Here is a 21,967-nt window from a genome sequence, read left to right as displayed (position 1 = left end):
GGAGTCTGGTATTTATTTGAGATTCACATTTCAGGGTTGTAAGCCATGTTGTTATGCTGTTTAGAAGTCATAAGATGGTTTCTGCTGTTGTGTGGCTCAAAGTCATAAGCTCTTAAAGTTTTACTATCATGTTAAGTAGCTACATGGTAGATGTAAGCATTTTTCAAACCAAAGTTAAACCCTTTAAAAAAGTAAGAGTTATGTGACAAGAAGCCTGGAAAATAAACAGTAAATCTAGGACCTAAACGAGTAACGTCTTGAAAATCAACTTGAAGGTGAGCAATAGGAAAACAAAAAAAAAATGTTTGTTTTCTTTCTTGTTTTCACAATAAGTATTCTGGAAGAACAACGAACAATGTTTGGATGAACTATAGCTCTTCATAGATCTTTGCAAAATTACTTTTGGACAACTTTAGACTCATTCAATAGTGTTTTATATTTTTCCTCTTTTTATTTTAGATTTATTTGCCAAAGTATATTTACCAGAAGGTTGTCACTTTCAAGCACTGGCCAGACCTTTCTGGCCTGGTCTTCATTATTTCTAAAGGGTTGCCAAAACCATTCAAACGAGACAACAGGGAATTAGCACAACCAAAAAAATGATTTGATTTGGTAAGGCGTCTCACAAGATTTATTCAGATATTATCGTGGTATCTTGGTTTAACACAGAACTGATTCAATTTGTTCTAAGTATGCCATAAAACATGTAAGCAATTGTTGAAACAAAGTTGTGGCAAACTTGTTAAACTTGTATTAAAGCTTACCATCAAAAAGCTGGAAAGAGAAACCGAGAGAGAGATTTTCTACACTTTTAGTAGATGTGTAGGAGTCAGAAAAAAAAAGCAGGTATGGCATTTAGCACTCATACATCGTCTGTTTGCATCTGGTGATACAGCTAGTATCCTGAAGCACTGACACATTGTTGTATAGTTGACAGAAATAATTCTAAAGTTAAAGTGATGGATCAGCAGGTGCTGTTTTCTTCAATGCACCAGTCACCAGCACCATATTTGCAGTTACTGGTTAGTAATTACAGCACTTCCCTTCTTTCCTTAAAACCTGTTAAAGATTGGCGGTCAATAGCTCTCAGACAAGGACTGGTTCATCAATTTACAGCATTAACATCAGCAATGATATTTTCTCTGCATCAATAGAACAGAGAGTGTTGGTGGTTTCCATGTCTGTGGGGTGATTAATCTCCTATAAGTGCTAGTAAAAACTTTAAGAGAGCTGTTTAAGGCCGGGATCTATTTTGGAAATAGGATTCATGATAATTCTGTTAAACTTGGGAGGAAAACCCCACAATAGATTCACCAGGCTGCCATGGATGACACCAGCCATCACTGTGGCCATCACTCCAGCCCTACTCCATGGTCAGACATTACTATCCAATGGTAAGATTGAACACTGCAATCTTAAAGAAAGGCATGTGAATAGCACTTTAAATGTGAGAAATATTACAGTAATTGCATATTGTTCTGTATATCTAGGACTTATTTCCATCACATTCTCAGATTTCGTCCAGCAAGTGTGAGAACCAGAAATACATCCTTTAACATATGCTAGAATGTCTATATTCTAGTAAAACCCTAGGAGCCACACTCCTATACCTAATATGACATTCATCCTTCTTGTAATCTAAAATGACACCTAGGAAATCTACACCAACTATGAAAATTAATAACTGACCAACAAAGCTTGTCAATCAGGACTACAACACCTGTGTTAAAATTATTACTACTGCGAGTCTTTTAAAAAACTATCTAAGGTAGTAGACTCTAACTAGCTATGATTTTTAAAGGCTTGCCAATCTGTATTGCTGTAACCCTGTGAAATTATGACAAGTTTTTTTAAAAAAAGCACACAAACAAATTGAGACAGTCAACAACAAATATGTAAAACAAGCAAGTTGACACCCTACATCTCTCCCAGACTTGCATGTCTCCACACATTCATCAAACAACCAGAGGGAGCCATTAATCTTTTATAATTTCCTGGTGATTTTTTAAAAATCTCCTAAATTATTTCACAGATAAATGTCTACCAAAGATTATTATCTCTCTAGCTCATTATCTCTTGTGTTCCATGAATGAAAAGCAAAGGCACACACTGAACAGTACAGCTAAGTGCTACAGAATTACATTTAATTTAGTGAATTATTCCCTCCCGAAAGAATCAAACACACTGTGTGCAGGCTTGTTCCACATAAGGTTTCACTAAATTATCCAGCAGGGCCTGAAGCCTCTCTTCAGCTGATAAATACAATATTCATTACCAGAAATCTGACCAAGATGCCCTGCACATTTATTTTCATTTCTGAGCTGGGATCTTGAACTATGTCTTTGCTTGCCCATATAACCTCTGAGCAGTAGCTTTATTTCATTCTGCTTAAAAAAGGATTTGGGGAATATACAAACTTTCTACAAGGTACACTGTTGAGAAGAGTTCCAACTTAAATAGTGGGCCAAGTCGCTTGAAGCAAATCCATTACGATTTATGAAAGAGGTGAACAAAAGAGCTACCCATTTGTTTCCAGACCTGCTGATGAACTCAAGCAGTGCTCAAGAGCCTTCAGCAATAACAAATATATCTGAGTAATGGCAGAGGCAGATTAGGGATGTCCTCGGTTATTTGCCTTGTAGAACATCCTGTGAAATCTATCCAGTTTACTATTGGCAACTCTTCAAATATTCATCAAATCAAATGGAAAGGGGGTGGTGGAAGAAAAGAAAAACCACACCATGTTGACTTTCAGATCTCTGCTATTGACATAAATGTTTCAGAAGGCACTAAGACTTCCTAGTGGTTATATATTTTGGCAAAGCTATTAATTGTTCATAATATTTTGAGGATCAGAAATAGGCACCATGATGCAAAAATAACAAAGCATCCCCATCTTTTCTTCAAGCCATTTTCCTCTTCTCTACAAAGTCCACTTTTTCCAAAAGTAGAATAAAATTCTGAGCCATCATATCTTTGTCTTCCCCATAATGCTTTCTACTTTTTATCGTGTCAGAAGAGAATTGAGAACATACTGCAAGACGCTTCTGGTGTGTGAAAATTGTCCGTCTTCAAAGATGTCTGGATGTGTTACCATCTTGTGGGGGGCTTCTTTCATGTCCCCACATGGGAAGCTAGAGATGACAGATGGGAGCTCACCCTGACTCGCAGATTCGAATCACCAACCTTCAGGTCAGCAGTTCAGCTGGCACAAGGGTTTAACCCATTGTGCCAATGCGCCTCTGTATGTTTCTACTGTCAAGTTACTAGAATGTTACTCGAAAGTAACTCATAATATGCTGAATGCGGCTTACCCCAAGGGAACTACACTGAATTTCAATCTTAATATATAATTCCTTGGGGAAAGCTTCATGTTTTTGTATCTACAGCACAATACCTAACATCATAAATAGAACTGATAGTTGTTGCTGTCACTATTATAAATTGAGTATGTAGTAAAACATTGGATGTGGAAACAGGAAAGGAATATTCAGATATCACAAAACTGTTATTTTTGTAATCTGTTCTGTTTTGAGGATGCCTAGAGGACTCCAAGGACTAAACTAGACCTGCATGTGTGTTTATTCAGTACATGCTCCTCAACATAGCTGTCAAGAAAGCATTTCAGACTAAACAGAGCATGCAGGGGAGGGGAGCTTGCCCTCTCCCCTGCCTTACTTCTCTGCACTCTGCTGCTTTGAGAGTTTACTCTCTTCCCAACCCAATTCCAGAATTACAAATGGGCCAGCTTTAAGAAAATGTGTTAAAGCATTGGGGAGTTGTAAGGTAAGTAAAGGGGAAGAGGGATTTTCTATCCTGTTCACTGACATACCTTTTAAGATAATTTCTAAAATAAAGGTAAAGATTTTCCCCTGCCATCAAGTCCAGTCGTGTTTGACTTTGGGGGTTGGTGCTCATCTCCATTTCTAAGCCGTAGACGCCTCCAAGGTCATGTGGCTGGCATGACTGTATGACTGTACCATTCCCACCAGAGTGGTACCTATTGATCTACTCACATTTGCATGTTTTCGAACTGCTAGGTTGGCGGAAGCTGGAGCTAACAGCAGGAGCTAACCCTGCTCCTCAGATTTGAACTGCCAACCTTTTGGACAGCAAGTTCAGCAGCTCAGTGGTTTAACTTGCTGCACCACCGGAGGCTCCAATTTCTAAAATACCTTAGTCTAAAAAAGCATGTTAAGATATTTTTTATTTGAAGTTTTTATTATTTTAATGCACGCACCCCAAAGCCAACATTTATCCCCAGCCTTCCCACCTTCACCCTCCCAAACCCTCAGCAATGAATCGAATGTATAACCACAACTATTATTAACACTACAATATATAATTCAACTACCCTTATTAACATAAAAAGGTAAAGGTTTTCCCCTGACATTAAGTCTAGTTGTGTCCTACTCTAGGGGTTGGTGCTCATCTCCATTTCTAAGACGAAGAGCTGGCGTTGTTTGTAGACACTTCCAAGATTATGTGGCCGGCATGACTGCATGGAGCACCGTTACCTTCCCACCTATTCACATTTGCATGTTTTTGAACTACTAGGCTTGCAGAAGCTGGAGCTAACAGCGGGAGTTCACCCCGTTCCCCACATTCGAACTGCCGACCTTTCAGTCAGCAAGTTCAGCAGCTCAGCAGTTTAATCTACTGCTCCACCGGGGAGCCCTCTTATTAACATACAAAAACAATATACAAGAGACAAGAGAGAGAGAGAAAATCAGAAGGAAACAAGAGTGTCCAGGGAAGGCAACATCCAACCTATACAAAGTACTGTGGATACAAGTCTTAAAAGGCCATTTAAAGTATTTTGTTTTTTCTCATCTCTTAACACTTTATTGGTCTGTTGCAAACTTGCTGTAATAAAAAACACAGCTGGCTCTGGTTGGACTGGACACTGCTGCTGACAGCATACAGGACAGGTTTATTGAACAGGGCAATTCTTATATGATGGCAGTATCACAGAGGCGCCACACTTCATGACATTTCCTGAAAGTTCCCTAGATTCCAAAGTTATACATCTTATAACAGCTGTCCCGTTTATGAACAACTATATCCCCAGTTCTTTGTGTCATCAATTTGAATCTGTGTTCACTTGCTTGACCTCGAAGGGTTTAATTATTAATCTACTGATTAGAATTTGAATATTTTGGTTATTAATTCAGTCCACAACATACACACAGCTTGGAAAGAAATGAATTTATTTCTATGGTTGTATTCTCTAACTCTCTGTTTCCCATTAACACACTTTAGCTTCCTCTAGCTTTGGAGAAGCCCTGTTCTGTTTCAGATATATCAATTCTGATTTGATTTAGGATTTGGCACACTCTTTAATGTAGACCTATCATTCATGGCAGCTGCTACTATGCAATCACCAGGCAAAAAGCCTGGTACTTTCTGTTCATGTTCAAAGGTTTTCTACCCTGTTGGGACTCTCACAGTAATTTATTCCCCTGGTTTGTGCCTGCGGTTTTCAGATTGGAATTGTCACACCTGCACTGTTTCCTGACCAGAATTTCAAATCCTTCTTTTGCAGTGATCTGAATTCTGAGTTTGAAGTCCAGTTCTTTGCTGGAGCAATGACAATGAAGCAAACTTGAAAAATTTTCAAAAAGCAATGGATGGCTCAGTTTTCTGTAAAGCATTTCCTTCTAACTTATTTTTTACACTTATTTTATACACTTATTTTTACTGAAATTTTATAACGTAACACACATTTGCCTTCCAAAACAAATATAGGTTGAGTATCCCTTATCGGAATATATTCAGTTTGGGGAGGGGAGATTTAGGAGACCTGTATTTGCATATAACTACATATTAAAATATCTTGGAGGTGAGGCCCAAATCTAAACACACAATTCATGTATGTGTCATATAAACCTTATACACATAGTCTGAAGGTTATTTTATACAGTGTTTTAATAATTTGGTGCACGAAACAAAGCTTGTATACACTGAACTATCAGAAAGCAAGTGTCATTATTTCAACCACCCATATGGGCAATGTTGTTGTTGTTTTTTGGAGTTTTTTTTTTTTTTTGAGGATTTCAAGTTTTGAAATTCTGGATAAGGGATGCTCAACCAGTATAACCTCTTCAGAAATTGTCTGGAAATCTTGTGCTGAGTACAATAAACAGAAAATCTATCCAAACGTTTAGCCTTACAATGTTGAAACTTCTAATGGTTGCAGAAGAAGAATGCACAACAACATATTTACACGCCCTTGAGGACTTCAGGAAACGAGGTAAAGGATTTTGTACATCGTGTTCCACATCAACATTGACTATGAGCTGTTTTCACAGTGCTACTGGTAGAAGACTATAGAAAGGGACTGCAAGTTTTGAGTTTAAAAACAATTTATGGAGCAGGAAACATAAAGTCATTTGGATTAGCATTGTGTTCCTTTGCTTCAAAAGCTAATTGATGTTTTAATAAGTAATATTATATTATCATAATAGCTAAAAATTGCACAACATATACAGCTACCAGAAACAATCTCTAAGTTTCTGGACATTTGTAGGGCAGGAAAAAAGACTGGAGAAAAGCCAAAGGTAGCAAGAAAGAATTAGAGAAGCAAGTTCTGATTATGAATCCATATAGCCTCTAATAACAGGGGAGATATTTTTGGTCCAGTTTGTTTGGTTGGTGAGATTTTTTGGGGGGTTTTTTTGGTTAATGTTGGGGTGGGGTGTTAGGTTTTCTTTCTTTATTTGGTTAATTTTATGTATTTCTTTGTTAGTTGCCACAGTTGTCAGCCTGTGCACCTTCTTTGCCCTTCCCACCCTACTCTTCTCCTGCCTACTAGACTTCAACGGCAAACAGGGCCGGCCGGAGATAATTTTAAATATTAAGCGGGTGTGTGGAAAAGCGCCCCCCGCCGGCGCCGCGGGAGGCGTGGCCATGTGCCGCGGGAGGCACATGGCCATGCCTCCCACGGCGCCGGAGGGCCCCGCCTCCCGCACCCTGGCCCCGCCTCCCGCGCTGCTCGCCCTGACCCCGCCTCTCACGCAGCGTGGGAGGCTGGGTCAGGGCGAATAGCACGGGAGGCGGGGCCAGGGTTGGCCCCGCCTCCTGCGCTACTCACCCTCACCCGTCTGGCCTTTTCCAGCTGGCTAGACTGCAGCGGAGGTCCCTCCAGGCCTGGGCCAGGGCCAGGGCACGCTGGGAGGGAGGCGGGGCACCGCCCTGATGGTGCCCCGCCTCCCGCCCAGTGCACCCGGGCCTGGCTGGCTTTTCCCGGCCGGCTGCTGGCTGGGCCCAGTGCGCCCTGCCTCCCGGCTGCCTTCCGCCCAGTGCGCCCTGGCCTGGCTGGCCTTGCCCAGCCGGCTGCCGGCTGGGCAAGGCCAGCCAGGCCACAAGGCCAGCCAGGCCAGGGTGCACTGGGTGGGAGGCGGGGCACCGTCAGGGCGGTGCCCCGCCTCCTGCCCAGTGTGCCCTGGCCCCGCCTCCCACGCAGCGTGGGAGGCGGGGCCAGGGCACGCTGGGCGGGAGGCAGGGCACCGCCCTGATGGTGCCCCGCCTCCCGCCTAGTGCGCCCTGGCCTGGCTGGCTTTGCCCGGCAGCGGCCATGTGAAGATCGCTCGTCGCCGAACAGGCCTTCCTGTTCGCCGGCGAGCGAGCCCATGGTCCCCGCTGGGGCGGGGGAAGCCTGATGGCGCCCCCCGGGGACCTGTGCCCGAGGCGGCCGCCTCACGTGGCCTCCATGGTGGGGCCTGACGGCAAACAACTGTTTTCCTGGTTCTAGATAAGAAGGAATATACTGATGAACAAAGGGATGGAATTTGACATGACTATTGTGCTATATATGCTTGCATGTGTGTATGCACCTATCACTTCTTATGGCGAACCCGTGGATTTCCTACGGTTTCCTCAGACAAGAAATTCTCAGAGCTGGCTTTGCCAGCTCCTTCCTCTGAAATACAATTTAGTATTCCTTGGTGGTCTCCCATCCATGTACTAATCTGTGCATTTGCACTCAATTAAATGTTCAGAGAATTGCAGCCTCGATTTCCTGGTGATGTGTACATAAATGGCTAATTTGAAAAGGAAGAACCTGCTATATCTTACCATTCTTGCAAGTGCAAAACCTGAAAGGGAGGTACAGTAGAGACAATGCAATGGATTACAGTGCAAACCTATTAGTAACTAGAAATGTAATTCTTTGCTGATTTCCCTTTTGAAGGAAGCAACGAGGACTTCTAGCAATCTTCTTGCTGCAAAACAATCTTCAAAAATTGTACTTATGTATGTTTACAACTGTTTGCAATCTGAGATGTATCCTGGCAAAATCCATACTTCCTATGTAGAAAGTGCTATTTTCTGTGCAAAGCAACCATGGACAATGTTTGTACAGAACTGCAAAGATTCTCGTCAGTCCAGAATTGTTCTCACTGGCATTTCTCAACATTTGACAAATAACTTTTTAACAATGTTTCAAACTTTTAAAAACTATTCTTCTTATCTCTATTCTTACTGATAAACTTTGGTACTATTATGCACATAGAAGAAGATCACACTACATTCTATGAGATTTTAACCTAAGTAAATTAATGTAAGTTTGCAGAGATCACAAGACAATAGTCAAGGTCAAGACAATTCTTCTAGATATTGTTGGACTGCAGCCCTGCTTCCAAGAGAAGGCAATAACCCTGATGTCTGTGGGATAGATCCCTGGGGGCTTCAATCAGCCCTAGCAAGTACATCCAATAATAGAAGTCTGAAAATGTCTAAAGAGCTACAGTGACCTCAGTTCTGGTCCCGACACACAAACTCTGCCTTCTCCACAATAGAAATTAAATCAAAGACCCATCTGGAAAGATCTGGCTAGATGGCTATTTCACACACACACACCAAGCTTTTTACAGATGGCTGGAAGACACCAAGTTGTTGTTCACAACGCTAATGATACCCAAAGGAATAAGACAACAGTCTGGATAGCTGTTCAGGAAGACAACAGCATCCAAACCTGCGAGAATCTGAGACATCTCCAGGCCATTTGGCACACCTCTTTTCCAAAGAGCATGTTTAGATTTTACAATCCAGTTAGTAGTCTGAGATCTGCAAATGATTTGAAAGGAATCTGGACTACTAAACTACAAGAATGAGCTTGCGGAAAGAGAGAAAATACATTTTCTTTGAAGGAAGAACATATGAGTAGATTGTAAATGGCTAATTGTCAGTAAACAGTAACATGATGCATCTCAAGTACCTTTAGGAATACATTCATATGGAGGCCATGAACAAGTTACCTAGGACCTAAGAACAAACAGCAACAGCTTCCCAGGAGCATCTTTTTCTCCAGTTGAATGACTATAGAAATGTATTCTGTCAAACATTAACATCTATAAAGAAGCCAAAGTACACATTGCTGGAATCATATCATTGGTGCTTATTAGAATGGGCCCACTCAATCAGTGAGATTTACCTACAAAAAAGTTTTATTCTTGTTAAGACTAGCCAAACAGATTCCAGCCATTATGTTCTCCATGTGAATTAACTTTTTAAGACCATTTGAATTTTCCTGCATTGAATAGATGGGGATTCTCAAGTTGTCCTCCAAGGTGATATTATGGTGGTTACATTTCTAAACCAGTTGTAGTAATTATCCTAATGTGAAGGATATCCTCAATGCAGCTATCCCCCCGCCACCCAAGAACAACTAGCTTTTAACACACACAAAAAAAAAACAGATAATTCTTTTAAGTGAAGCTCAATTACAGAACTGTAGATGTGGCAGGGATACAGGGCTCATCCAGTAGACAATGCAAGAAATCTAAAATTAAAGCATCTCTGACAGATGGTTAACTAATTACTGTTTGAAAGCCTCAAAGGTTAGACCAACATTTCTCAGGTAGTCTCTTGAAATGCTCCTATCTTTACAGTTATTGTAATTTGAATCCGTTGTGTCACTTCCTATCTTGTAAATTGTTTCTTCCCGAGTTGTTCTCATTCTTCTAGGTTTATTGCACGACCTCTATTTTTTGCCCATTAAATCATGGGCTCCTTTACTTCTTTGTCAACTGTATACTCTTTCAAAATGAATTTATATATTTTCCCGATTTGTTTGTTTTTTATCGGCAATAATGATTTTCCTAGATTCTTCAACTCTGGTATTCCTCCTTTTTTTATCTAGTTGCCATCTCTGTTGCAGTAACCCCAGGCTGTCTGCTCTGTTGCCATTTCATGAAGCCCTCTTGGTGATTTGTGGCAACCACCTTGTTGTATTGAGATTCACCATTTTGTTTTCTGTTGCCTATTATAGGCAGAGACAACATGCCCTAGTTAGTGCTGCCCTATAATTTTAAACTTTTTGGATTCAATCTGTGCAACAGATCATTTTTCTATTTCAAATCTCAATCTCCAAAAATGTGTGGGTGCTGCCATGCTGAAAATCCCTTACATGATTTGGAGAAATCTATGTTATGCTCCATCATCCTATGCTTGTTAGATCCAATGAGAGATATAGTTCAATAACATTTGAGAACTGCGTTTTGTCCTCCCCTGCCCTAATCCACTGCTTCTTGAGTTAACTGATGTGAGGGACTGGCACATTTCATCCCACTACTGAACCAGGGAGAAAATACCATAACATTGTGTGATACTCCTCTAAAAGTTTGAAAAACTGTGTCTTTCAGTGCTGTTAAAACACTTATTAAAGATACACCTGGATATGTCGAAAGCAACGAAAGTGATTTCTTTAATCACTACCATACCACCTCTTTATAATGAAGGCTCCTAGTAAGTGAGAAGACATGTGCACAGAAGCCTGGCAGGGAGCATTCAAATAATTTTAGATGGGGAGAAAATTATCTCAAAAGCTGCAATTTAAATAAGCAAAAAATGGGGATGCAAGCTGTCAAAGTGGTGAAAGATATACATTATTGAAATGTACTTTTGAGACCATACGTGCCTTTTTTTTGCAGCATCCTTTATTTCAATATGGATGGGGGACAAACAAAAGACAACCCATTGGATCTAGAAGTTACTCAGTCTGAAGTTTTGAGAAAATCAGAAAGTTAAAAAATATGACAAAAGAAGACTGTCTCTTAATAAAAGCAAAAACAAAAGTAGAGTTGGTCAACGTACATGAGTCCCCTAGATAGGCTTGGTGGTTATTAAACCGCCCATGAGGAATGTGGGGCATTTTTGCCCATATTTTATACTCAGGAGAAAGATTTGTTTGAATCATGTAGTGAACAGAAGTCACACTCCACTCACTTCTTGTTTAAAAATAACTCTTCTGGACCTAACATGTCTCATGATCAAAGTCAGCTGCAAGGTAGATGCAGAATGGTAAAGAAACAAGAATAAAAGCTCTGTATCACAAAATCCTAGGAGAAAATACTATGAAGAAAGAACAGTGATTGAGGTAAATGACATAAAGAAGACTGGCACCAAACAGCATGGAAAAAACATAGATTGGGAAGACAGTTGTTCATTGTGTATTCTGATTCATTGGTCAGAAAGGCCAAAGCTTCCATTTTTCTCACAAGGCAAGAGAATCACTGTATATCCTAAACATCATGGAAATTGTGAGTTGTCTTGAGAGTATTTCTGGCAGTTAATGCAATAATTATAAATAAACATTGTAGAAAGTCAGCACCACTTTGATTCTGGACCACAAATAAATTAAAACGAGAACAGTCCTTCTTTTCATGTAAGCAATTCTGACCCTATCTTAGCCACTATGAATCTTCAATTATGTGTTCATATACATATAAAGCTGTTAACAGGTAAGGCTGCAGCTGTTTTCAGGATGACAGACACCTGAACATAGCAATTGTGACAACGTTCATAGCCATTTCCACTGAGCCTACTGCTCGGTTGGCATTTAAGCCAGGTCCTTCTAGGATTAACCTGCAGTTTTAAAAAGAAGCCAGGATACAAGAACAACCAACTGTCTACTACACATTTCACAACTGTCATTTTGTTTTCTATAGTTCTGGCAAGAAATTGACCTTTTATGTGAGTTGTTTCCTACCAACTGATTACAAAATGTTCTGTTAAGACTTAACAGTCTGCTTGCACATATAGCCCATGTATCTCCTTCAATTTCATATTTGAAAGCTACCTTGGGACCCATTTCGGGAGAAAGTCAGGATGTAAATAAATAAATATTGGAAGAAATTGGAAGGACCCGTGCTCAGAGTTAAACAAAACACAATTCCCTGTGACATTTGAACTTACAACAATAGTATTAGAACAGTGGTTCTCAACCTGTGGGTCCCCAGGTGTTTTGGCCTACAATTCCCAGAAATCCCAGACAGTTTACCAGCTGTTAGGATTTCTGGGAGTTGAAGGCCAAAACATTTGGGGACCCACAGGTTGAGAACCACTGTATTAGAACAAGCCATAATTTGGAAGTATGGTTTGAGTTATGTTTGTTCTCACTATAGGCCCTGCAGAGGTTGTTGGCCTGCAAGTATCAGCACACCAACTGTGAAAAGTATTATGAACTGCAGTCGAACTATATCTGAATGAATCCCACTCTGGTTTATGTAAACTAAACTAAATCACAGCACAGATAAATGTTCAGAAGAGAAAGCTTTTAAAATTAGAAGAGAAAACTGATGTTCATATCTTTACAACTACAAGAGGAGGAAGTGGGTGAAAGACATTATCCAAAGGTTTGGTTTGGGTATATAGATAACAGAAAACCATGGTTTCCTCTTAAGTCTGAACCCGACTTTTAATTATTGAAAAATGCATATTGCTTCAGGTATTAATGCACATGATTATATCACAAGTGACAAGCTCTTTTTATGGCAAAATGACAACATAGACCAATCTGGATAGAGATCTTAATTTTCAATAATGTACAACTTAACTACTTAAGCATTCCTTCAAATAAAATAAAGATCACAAAACAGCATAAAATAGGAAGGGAAACCAATCCTATATTTTATATGCATATATGTATGAGAGATAGACGTTTTCTGAGGGAAATATTGTATTGTATAGTATTGTATGTTGATAATAGTGAAAAAACTTGGACACCAAAAGTATAAATTGCACAATTTTCCATGGAATTAGTATGATCATATAGATCAAATGAAGCTGACAAAATATCATCCTCTAATTGACAAAAAGCCAGACCACCATCCTTGTGTAGTTAAATAGACCCAAGATTTACATAGAAGAGTGGATGAGGAAGGGAGGATAATTTCGGCCTCTCAGTAGGATTGCAGGAAAATTGTTACAGATTAATAACTTAATAGTATATTATCTATTTAAAAGGTTATGTCAAATTTATGGCAACTATGACTATGGAATAATAGTCATTACATCAAAGACAGTAAAGAGACCTGATTATTGGCTAGTAGTCTACAGTGCAATGGAATTTGAATGATGTTGGGATATGTTCCCAAAAACATGCAGTTTCATCCTCTTCCATCAACGCCCCATCATCCCTATTGGTTTTTACAGACTGTTTTTGAATGCTTAAATGGCACCAAAAAGAGACAACCATCAATATTTGCTGTAAAAGCTCTTGTGTCCTTGCATTTGTGTGGACGAACCCAAAGGTATTCAAATATTTCTAGTTATGTATTCCCTCTCCTTGCTTACTGAGCTGCTCTCTGCAGTCACTTGCACTTCTGTATTGTACAATACTTGTCCCATATAACTGGAATGAATATATCATTCTATATTCACTCTTTCCCATGCAGACCAACAATACACAGAGTTTGAAGGGTAAGCAAACAGCAAGCAAGTTGGTGTGGATAAATAAGGATGGAAAGAAGAGAAGATGAAGCTTCCACACAGCCATATAACCCAGAATATCAAGGCAGAAAATCCGACAATATCTGCTTTGAAATGGGCTATCTGAGTCCACACTGCTATATATTCCAGTTCAAAGTAGATAATGTGGGATTTCATTCAGCTGTGTGGAAGGGGTGTCTTTGACAACACTTAATTAAAATGTTGTATTTCATACTTTAGGAGAGTTTTCCTAAGAAACTCTGCATTATAAATCCCATCATATTGTAATTATTGTAATCCAAAATATCTGCAAAGTTTCAGGGTGGTAAAAACTATAAAAATAACAGTTTTGAATTGCCTAAGAACAACTAGGGATAATAGTGACAACCAAGCATTCCATTCTCTCCCATAAATTGTTTGAAAAGTTGTGATTTAATTACAGGGGGTGCTGATAATGATTCTGCCTTCCCAATAGTATTAATAACAAATTAATCTTCCCTTTCATTCAATGTTAAAGCCAATTTTCAAACCTAAAGAGAAAAGACAGAATATAGGTGACATATACGAGTAATACCATGATTGAAAATACTCCCAATGGTTCTCAACCTTTGATTCTCAAGCTCCCACAATTCCTAACAGCTGGTAAGCTGGCTGGGACTTCTGCAAGTTGAAGTCCAAAATACCTGGAGGACCAAAGGTTGAAAACCACCACGAAGCAAAATACTGGAGTCAGAATAAACTCAGAATACATGAATCACTAAACAGATAAGATATATCAAAAGTCATGGCTGCATTCCTAAGGACAGAGACAGCCATGGTATCTCTAAAACATAAGGCTAAGATGGCAACTCTTTCGTATTTTAACAGGATGTCAGAGGACTGCTTCCCTAAGCCTTGTTTAGGCAAATACTGCAATGGGAGAAAGCAGGCTGAACTAACCTGATCCAAGATTTACTCATTCAAAACAAGCTGACTGACATGATCTATAAGTTGGATAATGATCAGGACTTGGTTTCAATTAAATCTTCAATTATTTTCCCCATTAGTATCATGTGTTGAAACCAAACACGTAAAAGTTCAGTATTTACAAGTGTTTACCTTTGCCCCTCTGAGAACTGCATTTACAGAAGTAAGTTTCCAAAATACGCCAACATCTGTTTAAATAGCAGATACAGAAACATTCTGAGAAAAGTATTGGCAGCGTACATGAGGTACAAGATATTTTATGCTACTTATGCTATTGTCAACTTTATCAAAACACCAGGAAGAGATTCTTGTGACATGTTTTGGCCTCTATAAAGGATGAGAGCTCTTCCATTCAACTATGCTGGCTACTATCAAACTGTAGCTCACACCTTCACATAAAACTGCCTTACTTGCTAAAGCTGCTAAAAGTATTCATGTATGTTAGTTGAAAGACATTGCTATAAACCATGCAGGGGATTTATTAATCTGATTTTCTATATAGATACACATGTGCATGTGTCTCTTGAACCTTATAGGATTTGTAATGGTTTTACTCAAATACAATATAGGATTGATTGACTGACTAAGAAATAGATATATCCACCATGTTTAAAGTGCAAACTCTATCTAGCTTTGAGGGGTTACTTTAGACCAGGGGTCCCCAAACTAAGGCCCGGGGGCCGGATGCGGCCCTCCAAGATCATTTACCTGGCCCCTGCCCTCAGTTTTATAATATAATATTTTTATATCAGTTTTAATAATATAATATTATATACATATAATATTGATAGAAATATTACAATGTAATACCAATCATAATACCATATAATATTAATTATATATTATATATTACATGTAATATTACTAATAATATTACAATATAGTGGTATAATTCAATATAGTAATATATAATGCTAATATTGTTCTATGCTAATAATAAAATATATTGTATATAGATATAAATTGTAAGCCGCTCTGAGTCCCCTTCGGGGTGAGAAGGACAGGATATAAATGTAGTAAATAAATAAATAAATAAATAATAAATTTTGACTTAGGCTCGCCCAAAATCTGAAATGACTTGAAGGCACACAACAACAATAAGCCTAATTAACTTGACTATCTTGTTGGCCAGAAGCAGGTCCACACTTCCCATTGAAATCCTGATCGGTTTGAATTGGTTAAAATTGTTTTTATTTTCAAATATTGTATTTTTCTTTCGTCGTTGTTGTTGTTGTTGTTTTTTTTTTTGCACTACAAATAAGACATATGCAGTGTGCATAGGAATTTGTTCATTTTTTTTCTTCAAATGATCATTCGGCCCCTCAACAGTCTGAAGGATTGTGGACCGGCCCTCTGCTTTAAAAGTTTGAGGACCCCTGCTTTAGACTATTGGAGAAGACATGCTTTGAACTTTAGCATCCTATTGAGATTAGAAATATGGCTCAATGCCCTGATGAGAAATTATTTGGAAAATAATCTTTGCTGTCTGAAAGCCCATGATCACCAGCCTGTTCCCGATATGGAGAGTCCCAGCATTCCATCTCATATTATTCAGAATAAATTATCCTGACCAAACCAGAGAAGCTTTTCAAAAATGCAAGGGGCAAGGGAAGGCTCTTCCATTTCTGAAGTAAATTGCAAGCAAAAATAAATAAAATAACATTTAATAAATAAAAAGAAACAATCCTATTAATTACTGATGATGAAAATAAAAATTACTTGTGTTTTGAAATCTTATTGATGATTTTATCCCACCTCTTGTGATGATTTCCTTGTTTTTTAAGTGCGATAAATGTCAAATATCCATAACATACACTGCTGATTTAAATTAGGTTAGGAATTGTGCAACCCTACAGATGTTGCTGGAATGCAACTCCCAGCAATCCTTGTGGCTAGAGCCATAGGGAAATGCAATGCAACAACATCTGGAAGGCAACATGATCCCCAGCCCCCAAATGACAATAAAAATTTAAAATTCCAAACCACAACATTCAAGGCATAATAAACTGTCATTGGCAATCACAAACCAAAGCACAGTACAGTTCCTGTGTATATGATGTCTTATCTCAATTTGTTAACACTCTTAATGTTTGATAGGGAGACATAAGAAAAGAAGGAAGAAAGACAACTGTGCACTTGGTAAGTGTTGCATCCTCCACAAAACCAGATGGAAATTATATCAAGGAAGCTTTTTCACACACAGGCTTTCACTCACTGTTTGCTCAGGAATATTTACTACTTCTGCACTTAATGGACTGTAATAAAATAAACTGCTTCCTAATATCACAGAGGATCATGTCTTCAGCTTTGTACTGACATTTTATCACACCTCATACAGAATTTATATTTTACAGCAGACCAAAAAGGAAGTTGTATTTCAAATGGTTATGGTCAGAGCCTAATTATTATTCTCTTGGTTCCGCATGTTCTCTGAATCTCCGTCTCCAAAACAAGAAACTGCAACCAAGTGTGGTCTTCCTGTGCACTGTTTACACCCATATGACAAATTCTCATTTCTTCCATTTATGTTTTATTGTTCCACGTGGCCACATCCCTTCTTTTTGGTGGCTCTTTGTTTTCCGCGATATTCTGGCTAAAAAGTGAAATCCCACAAAAATTACAGAGAATGTACAAAGCACAGAGAAAGATGGCATCATAAACTATGAGCCACCTATGGCCCTAATAAAGTTGCTGCAACATGCCAAGCTGCTTATGATAGGTTTATGTGGAAGATGGTCAATCTGATAACTCTACTGAAAATTATGGGATTCTAATGGTACAGTAGAATATCATGAAAGTCCCTTGCAGACGCTGATGTCTTTTTTTTTGTTTTTGAAGGGTCATCCAGCAATAGTGCTGCCATCAGTGAGAGAAAACTGCTGCCTTTGAGCAGCCACTTTTTGCCGTGCCTGACTTCTGGGTGGATACTTCAAACATGGGTTTCCCAGGTACACTAGAAAATTACCTATGCTATTTCTGCCAAGCATACAAAGCTCAGCTCAATTCTATTAACATACAGTTAGGAGTAAAGCCAAGTTCAGCAGCATTTCAGCTTATAAACTCTAGATATCACCTTATCTCCGATCAATCAATAATAGAAAAAGCTTGTGGACAGATGGGAAGTCCACCCAGCTGCCGAACATCTGTCTTGAGGGCCTGTCACACTATAGCAGTGGCTCTCAACCTGTGGGTCCCCAGGTGTTTTGGCCTACAATTACCAGAAATCTCAGCCAGTTTACCAGCTGTTAGGATTTCTGGGAGTTGAAAACCAAAACATCTGGGGATACACAGATTGAGAACCACTGCACTGCACACTTATGGCACTATATTCCACTTTAACTGCCAGATAACATCATATGGAATCCTGTTTTTTGCAGTGCAGGGAGGGGCATTTAATGATTCTCTTGGGCCTCAATAAATTACAAATTCCAGAATTCCACAGAACATTACCATGGCAATTAAAGTGGTATAATAGCGCTGTAATAGTGTTGAGGGACCTTATCAGACAGGCAGGAGTAAAGCGGGGGAAAGCAGAGGGAACCATCAGGCTCTGTTTCCTCCCGTTGGTGTCCATGTTCTTTCTTCCCACATCATTTCCCCTTTTCCACCCACTTCCTATTTGCCTCCTCTTCCCTTCATCAATGAGGAGTCAGGCAAACACCTGATTCCACTGGGATCCGTTTCTCTCTTCTGCTGAAACAGAGGTCCACTGGAAGTAGCCCTGCATCATTTGCTGGGTACTATGGCACCCCATTCTGGCAGCATAGAGAAGCGGGGAGAAGATGTCCTCTCCCTGCATCTGATAAGGTCTTGTGACTCTGGAAACCAGGGTTCAAATTTCTGATTGGCCATGGAAACTCATTGGCTGCCTCAAGACCAATCCCTCCCTCTCAGAAGAAGGCAATGGCAACTCTGAAGAAGTCTTGCTAAGAAAGCCCCATGACAGGGTCTCCTTTCCTTAGGGTCATAAGTCAAAAATTACTTGAAGGCACACACAACAACTCTCAGACATAATCTGACCTTTCTTGACTTCACCCTCATGAAATGACACTATTATTATTAGTACTGTAGTAGTAGTAATATGCATACCTTGCTTTTTCTGCCAAAAGAAACTCAAAGTGGCTAACATGAAAAACCATAACAATGTGTGAATTAAAGCCTAACACATATAAACATTAAAACAGAATTAAACACAGAAATATTAAAAATACATATTAAAACCAATAGTTGTGTTAAACCCAACAACAACAACAACAACAATTTTATTTATTTCCTGTCACCATCTCCCAATAAGGACTTGGAGTGGCTTATAGAACAGCGCATCATGGTGCCACACAAAACATATAAAATAAATACATCCGCATTTATAAAATTAATGACACACCAATTTAAATAAAAAAAAACATACAGAAATTAAACAAGAACCTGACTCAATTTAAGTAAAATGCTTAATAGAACGTGGTAGCCACTAGTTAAAAAGGGCAGTACCAATAAAACCATTAAACAAATCTATCAAACTACATAAAACATAGCACTAGTATCCTGCTGGTGCCTGTCTCCTCACCGTGGGGCTTTCTGGATGCATCAACAGGCATAAACATATATGTTTTAATAAACCGAACCCAAAATTTCAACACCTCTGATCTCCAGATATCAATATAGGGAATGGTAAGGCTAGAGCCCCACTTGTAATTTAGCGTTAGGAATGCTTATGAAGGGCCCCTTAATTTCTCAGATCCCTTAAGGCCATGTTTTCTCAATCAAGGTTCCATAAGTCACTGCAAATTAAAGAGGGAAAAACCCTCTTTTAGCTGGACATATTTTTTAAAGGACTGGGAAAGAGGGGCAGCAGCAATGCCGGAAATGAGTGCTAGAGCTGCCTCATCTGCCACCGTGGCCACCCTTCTTGTTGTCTCTTCTTTCCAGAGTCAGGAACATATGGAGGCATGGGTTGAAGAGAAGAAGGGAGGCAGTTTGCAATGACTGATGGCTACATGGCCACAACAGGAAAACCAAGCAATGCACTGACTAAGAGAGGGAAAGGGGAACACTTCCACAACCAGTGAAAAAGAGTGAAAAAAAGAGTGAAGCACGGCCATCCTGGCTGATGTGTGGCACTTGGAAAGTTGGGAATAATAATATTGACGTGGGCCTATGTGAAATAACCGGGAAATTCTTCCCTAAAAAAAGAAAAGAAAGACCAGGATGAAAGCCAAGCTTAAGTATTTCCAGAAGGTCTGCAGACAGAATGTAGGCTGATAAATACTTTTTTTTGTTCTAAGTGTATTTATTCCAGTATAGTATGTGGTATCCACCCTACCCTCCCTCCCTCTTCCATTTAAAGAAAAATCTAAGTACTCATTAGCATTTCTCAAATATTTCCATTAGTTTATTTTACTTTGAAGTTATTATACTGACAGTGTGTTGCACTGCCACAATATCTGATACAGACAAATGCTGGGCTTGTTTAAACAACCTTACTTTCTTCAGCTGTCCAACAGAGACACAATCAAGGTCTTCTGTTATCTATCTTTTTAGTAGGCATGGAATTAAGTTGAACAGCAAATACCAGAGAATGTATCCCAAAGATCCAAATGTGATTTGATCAGACCATCGCTGCTGCTGGGGTGCACACTATGTGAACTGCTTCCCGTCGTTCAGACAACCCACCCCACACAGTGGCTCTAATTGAATCACAGTCTGTAGATTTGAACCATGAGAAGATTACAACCTTTCTCTGTGGATGCATTTCATCTGGGCACATGAAATCTAAAAGGCCTCATCTCCTTTCCTTCCCTACTAGAAAAGAAAAGGCAAAATCTAACCAATTTAAGCACACTATATTTTTGTATGTAGCTTGAGTGACAGTGACTGTATGTAGGATTGCTACTTCATCATTTCTGCATTTTACCAAATGCTTCTGATGCTTAAAAGATGAGGACTTGCCAGACTGTCTGTTGTTGTTGTTTACTCGTTCAGTCACTTCCAACTCTTCGTGACCTCATGGACCAACCCACGCCAGAGCTCTCTGTCGGCCGTGGCCACTCCCAGTTCCTTCAAGGTCAAGCCAGTGTCTTCAAGGATACCATTCATCCACCTTGCCTTTTCCCCCAGCATCATGGTCTTCTCCAAGCTTTTCTGTCTCCTCATTATGTGGCCAAAGAACTTCATCTTTGCCCCTAATATCCTTCCCTCTAGTGAGTAGCTGGGTATTATTTCCTGAATGATGGACTGCTGGATCTTCTTGCGGTCCAAGGCACTCTCAGAATTTTCCTCCAACACCACAGTTCAAAAGCATCTATCTTCCTTCGCTCAGCCTTCCTTATGGTCCAGCTCTCACATCCATAGGTTACTATGGGGAATACCATTGCTTTAACTATGTGGCCTTTTCCCCCAGCATCATGGTCTTCTCCAAGCTTTTCTGTCTCCTCATTATGTGGCCAAAGAACTTCATCTTTGCCCCTAATATCCTTCCCTCTAGTGAGCAGCTGGGTATTATTTCCTGAATGATGGACTGCTGGATCTTCTTGCGGTCCAAGGCACTCTCAGGATTTTCCTCCAATACCACAGTTCAAAAGCATCTATCTTCCTTCGCTCAGCCTTCCTTATGGTCCAGCTCTCACATCCATATGTGGACTTTCGTTGCCAGTGTGATGTCTCTAATCTTCACTATTTTATTGAGATTGGTCATTGCTCTCCTCCCAAGAATTAAACATCTTCTGATTTCCTGGCTGCAGTCTGCATCTGCAGTAATCTTCAAGCCTAGAAATAGAAAGTCTGTCACTGCCTCCACGTTTTCTCCCTCTATTTGCCAGTTATCAATCAGTCTGGTTGCCATCATCTTGGTCTTCTTGATGTTTAACTGCAACCCAGTTTTTGCACTTTCTTCTTTCACCTTGGTGATAAGGCTCCTCAGCTCCTCCTCGCTTTCAGCCATCAGACTGGTATCATCTGCATATCTAAGGTTATTAATGTTTCTTCCAGCAATTTTAACTCCAGCCTTGGATTCATCAAGCCCCGCATGTCACATGATGTATTCTACGTACAAGTTGAATAGATAGGGTGAGAGTATACAGCCCTGCTGTACTCCTTTCCCAATCGTGAACCAGTCTGTTGTTCCATGGTCTGTTCTTACTGTGGCTACTTGGTTGTGATACACATTCCTCAGGACACAGAAAAGGTGACTTGGTAGCTGCATATTACCAAGAGCTTGCCACAATTTATTATGAACCACACAGTCGAAGGCTAGAATTACACTGTGTCCAGTTCTGGGCACTGCAATTGAAAGGAG

The 21,967-nt window shown here is 39.7% G+C and overlaps 1 protein-coding gene across 8 annotated transcripts in view; it reads right to left on the bottom strand.

Moving 5' to 3' along the window:
* Positions 1 to 21,967, bottom strand: part of kalrn (kalirin RhoGEF kinase) — a 627,264-nt gene that overhangs the window by 311,429 nt on the left and 293,868 nt on the right. The window lies entirely within an intron of this gene.

This window comes from Anolis carolinensis, chromosome 1 (genome assembly GCF_035594765.1).
Source record: "Anolis carolinensis isolate JA03-04 chromosome 1, rAnoCar3.1.pri, whole genome shotgun sequence".
Taxonomy (NCBI): domain Eukaryota; kingdom Metazoa; phylum Chordata; class Lepidosauria; order Squamata; family Dactyloidae; genus Anolis; species Anolis carolinensis.
The sequence above is the reverse complement of the archived record's forward strand: the minus strand, read 5'-3'. Positions and strand labels throughout refer to the sequence as shown.